Raw genomic sequence first — 6,000 nt, 5'->3', positions numbered from 1 at the left:
AGTCAGAGTGTGTACTACCTCCTAGAGTTATTCATAGGATGGAACGCACTTAATTATTTTGAACAAGCAGCAAAAAGGTGAAGCTATTTATCTCATTCTTTTAGCTCAAAAAAGTATTTCTCATGAAAAGCGTGATAATTACAAAATATGTGATAGCGATAAGTAAAAACTTTGTCACATTTTTCGCCAAAGGATTTTCAACCTTCTTCTGAAGAAATGTGATAGCAACCCCCTTATCACATTAATTCTCTATAGAGAGATCCAGGAATCTTCTACTGGAGAATTAATGTGATAGCAACCCCCTTATCACATTAATTCTCCATTAAGAGATCCACGATTCTTATATGGAGAATTAATGTGATAGCAACCCCCTTATCACACTAATTCTCCATAGAGAGATCCACGATTCTTCTACTGGAAAATTAATGTGATAGCAACCCCCTTATCACATTAATTCTCCATAAAGAGATCCACGATTCTTATATGGAGAATTAATGTGATAGCAACCCCCTTATCACATTAATTCTCCATAGAAAGATCCAGAAATCTTCTACTGGAGAATTAATGTGATAGCAACCCCCTTATCACATTAATTCTCCATAGAAAGATCCAGAAATCTTTACTGGAGAATTAATGTGATAGCAACCCCCTTATCACATTAATTCTCCATAAAGAGATCCACGATTCTTATATGGAGAATTAATGTGATAGCAACCCCCTTATCACATTTATTCTCCATAGAAAGATCCAGAAATCTTTACTGGAGAATTAATGTGATAGCAACCCCCTTATCACATTATTTCTCCAAATAGAGATCCATGTTTCTTCTACTGGTGAATTAATTTGACAAAGTTGTGATAAAGGCCTGTTCGCATCAGAATGTGGTTACCGTCACCAGTTCACAGCATGCAATCGTTTACGGAATTAAACACCAGACACGTTACATTTTGGTGTTACATAATGTCCTTTATTTGGGGAAAAACTTTATGAATGTTACGTACATATACTTCAGTTGGTTATATAACGCCCTTGTTTTGGAGAAAACTGACGAAGCGCCCCCTATTTTGGGAACATGAGACCGGAAAAGACGTCACAGGGTACTCCCCCAACACCGCGGGATGGGGCATAGAAAGTCATCTGGGTTTGTCCAAGGAGCTTTTATCATCATAGAGAACTCTGAGAGTTCGTCAGGCCAGGTAGGAACAAGGTAGTTCCATTTTAGGTCGGGGTCCCTTCCGAAAGACTAAAGCAATCTCTTACAAGTCTTACAACATGTCCGAGCCGAGCCGACCCGACCCTGGGATCGAACACAGGCCCGCAGATCCATGGAATTGGATCCAGATTGCTAGGCCGTGGTACCCTGGGGGCCATCCGAGATCGGGCAGGCTAGGACAGTTATTCGGTAGCCCAAGACAATTAGGCCCGCCGAGCTCCTATTAGCGCCCCGGGGAGTTTAAGCCCGATTAGGAAGAGGGTAGCGATAACTCCTCCGGGCTGAAAATCCCCGGAGCGCTAATGTGAGGTCGGCGGGCTGAACAAAACTCGCGAACAAATCTCGCTAGCTACCCGTTTCTGTCTGGCTCCCAGGGTAGGCCGTGGAGACGTTGGTAATTTATATACTAGTACTGAGACTAAAGAAGACCGATAGAGTCGGAACACATGCAGTTAACTTCTCATTCTTACAGAAAGGAAATTTTATGTAAGACACCCTTAGCAGACTGCAAAAATAGCGAGATAGGGCGAAAAAAAGATGGGTACAAAAGCAAGTTGGCCACATTGTCAAAATAGGCACCATAAACATTGTAAACAAGAATTGACACGACAAAACATGGTATCATAGCCAACAAGGCATTCATGTATTCAATAAGTGCACTGGTGAATAAAAAGTGACACTCGTTTAATGTGATAGACTGGCATCATTTTGAAACAAAGTTGGTAACTACACTCAACGTGACTCATGGCTTCCATATTGGTGCCACCTTTATAAACTAGTTTCTCCTTTACACCTAGAGTCATGGCTAGGGCAAGGGCAAACAGTGGTATATGTATATGTACCCATATATCATATATGAGGTATATGTGATAAAGGGGTTGCTATCACATTAATTATCTTCGCCAGCGAAGATTATAAGATTGCTTACTTGGGTCTGTATGTAGGTCAACATCATATAAGTCGAGAAATTGTGGATGGAACTTTTTGATTTTTTGTAGGTGTGTAGCGGTTGTCGAAAGGCATGCCTAGTTTGAAAATGGTTTACCTGGCGTTTTCCTACGGTACAGCAGCGACCTTTGTATTTTTTCGAGGTTTGTTTCGAGAAGCATAACTCAAAATGCAGCTGGGCGATTTCTACGATATTTGGCAGGTGTGTAGCGGTTGTGTAAAGGATTGTCATGTGCGAGAATGGTTTAGCTAGCTTTTACCTATGGTGCTGTAGCTGGCTTTGTATGTAATTGCGTTTGTCTGTTAACACGGTAACTCGAGATGTTCTACATGGATGCTAATGATATTTTGTTGATAGGTAGGGGACACAGAAAGGAAGGTCAAGTTCGATAATGGGCCTCCTAGCGACTTGTTTTGGTACTGCAAGTGAGCGTCAAAGCTTGCGCCTAAATTTTCCAGAAGTGCCATGTTCATCATTTTTAAGTGGTGGATAGCTGTTGGGACTAGGAGTGAATGGTGTAATTTTGGGCCCCCTAGCAGCTTGTTTGGAACTGCAGTGGGTCTTATAGTTTGTAACTTTTAAAAAGGATAACTGCAGAGGGGATTGATGGATATTCTTTACTTTTGGTAGGTAGGTACTTAGGGTGATTATCAACATAATGAGATGCTAATTATGTAAATTGCGATCTACTTAATATAAATACTTTGGGATTCTTATCATGGAGAGAACCACATCCCTTACAAAAGGTGTGCAGTGCAACATGACACTGTCACCATTGTCACCCTAGTCCAGCACTAATGTGTGGACCATTAATCTTCATTTATCATTCAAGCCCTTCAGACAGAAGCAGAAGCCTGATCTCCTTTCCCTGACAAGGGCCAGTCACACCAAATTAACCCCCTGCCCTCAGTCTCCGGGTCTTAGCACAGACAAATCAAAGGTGGAGCAGAACTAATCGTCATGCCATGGCAGGGTGTTACACGCCCGCCCGTTTGAGGCATAAGACATGGTCACGTAAAAAAAGATTAAAACATCGCGGTGGGCCAAATCAGGCTGTCAAAGGTGCCAACGTAATCCTCATGAGTTGTTCGATCGCATACAGTACGCTTAATGATTCAAATACTATTTCGGGATGAGATTTGAAGAGTCAAAGTTGGCCTTCAAACTGGCTCTTTTTGCCTGATTTTGGCCTCGATTTCACACTGCATGGGGGTTTCCGTGCAACCGATTACGACAATATCATATACTTCCGGGTTGAACGAGTGCGGTCATAGAACGCGGGTGGTATCGTATCTTGTCTCGGTTTGTGCTAGGTTGTAGAGGAGGATCTAAGTAAGGCTTATGAATATACTAATACTTGGATATTAGCAATTACTATGCCTGTCAATCAGCTATTTTGTCTTTGCGGGGCTATGAATGGGGGGATCTGAGTAGCCTGACGTGATAGCCAGGCCAGGTAGACTGTGTAAAATACCTCTCACTTAACTCGCGATTGCAAAACTTTACTTACTATTTTCATGAGATGGACACAAACATTCACCAAGGCGGGGCCGTAACAATCCTTACGTATGACCCTTAGGTAACCCTTAGATGACCTATTATCTAATATTCACTCAAAGTTTGTTTATTATTTCTTTTTTTACGAAAAGACTGCAATGTACATTTTGTAGAGTGAAATCTTATATAAAACTAAAGACCTAACCTAACCTAGCCTAACTAAAGACCTTACATCCAGCTTTGCTATATTAACATCTCGTATTAAGCTGTATTTGGTACATTTTGTAGAGTGAAATCTTATATAAAACTAAAGACCTAACCTAACCTAGCCTAACTAAAGACCTTACATCCAGCTTTGCTATATTAACATCTCGTATTAAGCTGTATTTGGTGCTTATCCGGCCCATTATAGCCATAATTACATACATTAATCATTCAAAAACAACGACCTTCGATAAAGAATGTTTATTTGGCGAAGATGTGTGTTCGAGGAACTCTAGTTCTCCATATAAGAATCCTGGATCTCTCTTTGGAGAATTATTGTTATAAAGGGGTTGCTATCACATTAATTCTCCAGTAGAAGAATCCTGGATATCTCTATGGAGAATTAATGTGATAAAGGGGTTGCTATCACATTAATTCTCCAGATAGGAATCCGGGATCTCTCTTTGAAGAATTAAAGTGATAAGGGGGTTGCTATCACATTAATTCTCCAGTAAAAGAATCCCGGATATCTCTATGGAGAATTAATGTGATAAAGGGGTTGCTATCACATTAATTCTCCATATAAGAATCCTGGATCTCTCTTTGGAGAATTAATGTTATAAAGGGGTTGCTATCACATTAATTCTCCAGTAGAAGAATCCTGGATATCTCTATGGAGAATTAATGTGATAAAGGGGTTGCTATCACATCAATTCTCCAGATAGGTATCCGGGATCTCTCTTTGAAGAATTAATGTGATAAGGGGGTCGCTATCACATTAATTCTCCAGTAAAGATTTCTGGATCTTTCTATGGAGAATTAATGTGATAAAGGGGTTGCTATCACATTAATTCTCCATATAAGAATCCTGGATCTCTCTTTGGAGAATCAATGTGATAAAGGGGTTGCTATCACATTAATTCTCCATATAGAATACTAGATATCTGTATGGAGAATTAATGTGATAAGGGGGTTGCTATCACATTAATTCTCCAGTAGAAGATACTTATACCTCTCAATTGGTGAATTAATGAGACATTAAACCCAAGATCTATTATCACAACTTTTTCAGTTATCACGATATTTATTTTAAATACTTTTCAGAGCTAAATGAATGTGATAAATAATCAGATCTAATCTATGAAATCTACAAACAGAAAAAAAAAGGCCAGCGTACACAAAACAGTTTCAGCACGGATGGAGTGCGCTTATCGTCTCTATGGTAAATGAACGCGAAATACCGGGTAAAAAATCTAAAGGCGTCCTGGCTGCATAATTGCAAATGACAGAATAGAAAATCATTTTCCACTCAGACATGACCAGTGTGCAAATATAATGTACATCTAATTTTTTCTTTTCTTATATTGCTTGATACCACTCGTTAACTAAAATTTATCTATGTCCAGTTAGATATAGATGTTGTTTTTTTTTATTGTTGCAACATATATTTACAAGACATGGTGACGGCACACTCAAGTCGTGACTTATATTCATGCCGCCACCGCAAAAGAATACAAATACATGGATAGATAAATACAAGATAACAAGACAAGATAACAAAATAACAAGTAGGCAAAGCACTGAAGCAAAACAACAAATGAAGATTCAAATATATAAACTGAGAATATGATGATTAACTAAGTCCCTGAAGACTGGTAGGATGATGATTAGTCATTATTGAAGCGATTGGTATCTATTAAAAAAGTCTGCACAAACATTAATATTTTGGAGTTGTCTGCAGAGGACAGAAAAGAAGATCCATTTAAAAGCAATTGTACTAAATTGTCGTCAGATAGATTGTCCATATCAAAACCTACCAGTCTTCTCAAATTGCCGAAGAGGGAAGATCTCTGATGATTGTAGTTAGGGCAGTGTAACAGATATAGATGTTGTGATTCAGTCAAAGAGTTTTACATCTGATTTAAAAAAAATTATCATACCGTTTTAGTATTGATCTTTTTTTTTGTCAATCAAAAAGGAGACTTGTTTGAAAAACGGCGCAGTACTAGAAATGCCTACCAAATGCGTGTTAAACAGTGTTAAACAGAAACTGGGCAAGGTCCTTATATTTTCTCGTTATTCTGTTCGATATAGTTGAAATTGTGATAAATACAAAGAGAAAAACAAATAGCTCATG

Source organism: Branchiostoma floridae, unplaced genomic scaffold (assembly GCF_000003815.2).
Source record: "Branchiostoma floridae strain S238N-H82 unplaced genomic scaffold, Bfl_VNyyK Sc7u5tJ_1494, whole genome shotgun sequence".
Lineage (NCBI taxonomy): Eukaryota > Metazoa > Chordata > Leptocardii > Amphioxiformes > Branchiostomatidae > Branchiostoma > Branchiostoma floridae.
Note: the sequence above shows the minus strand (reverse complement) of the source record.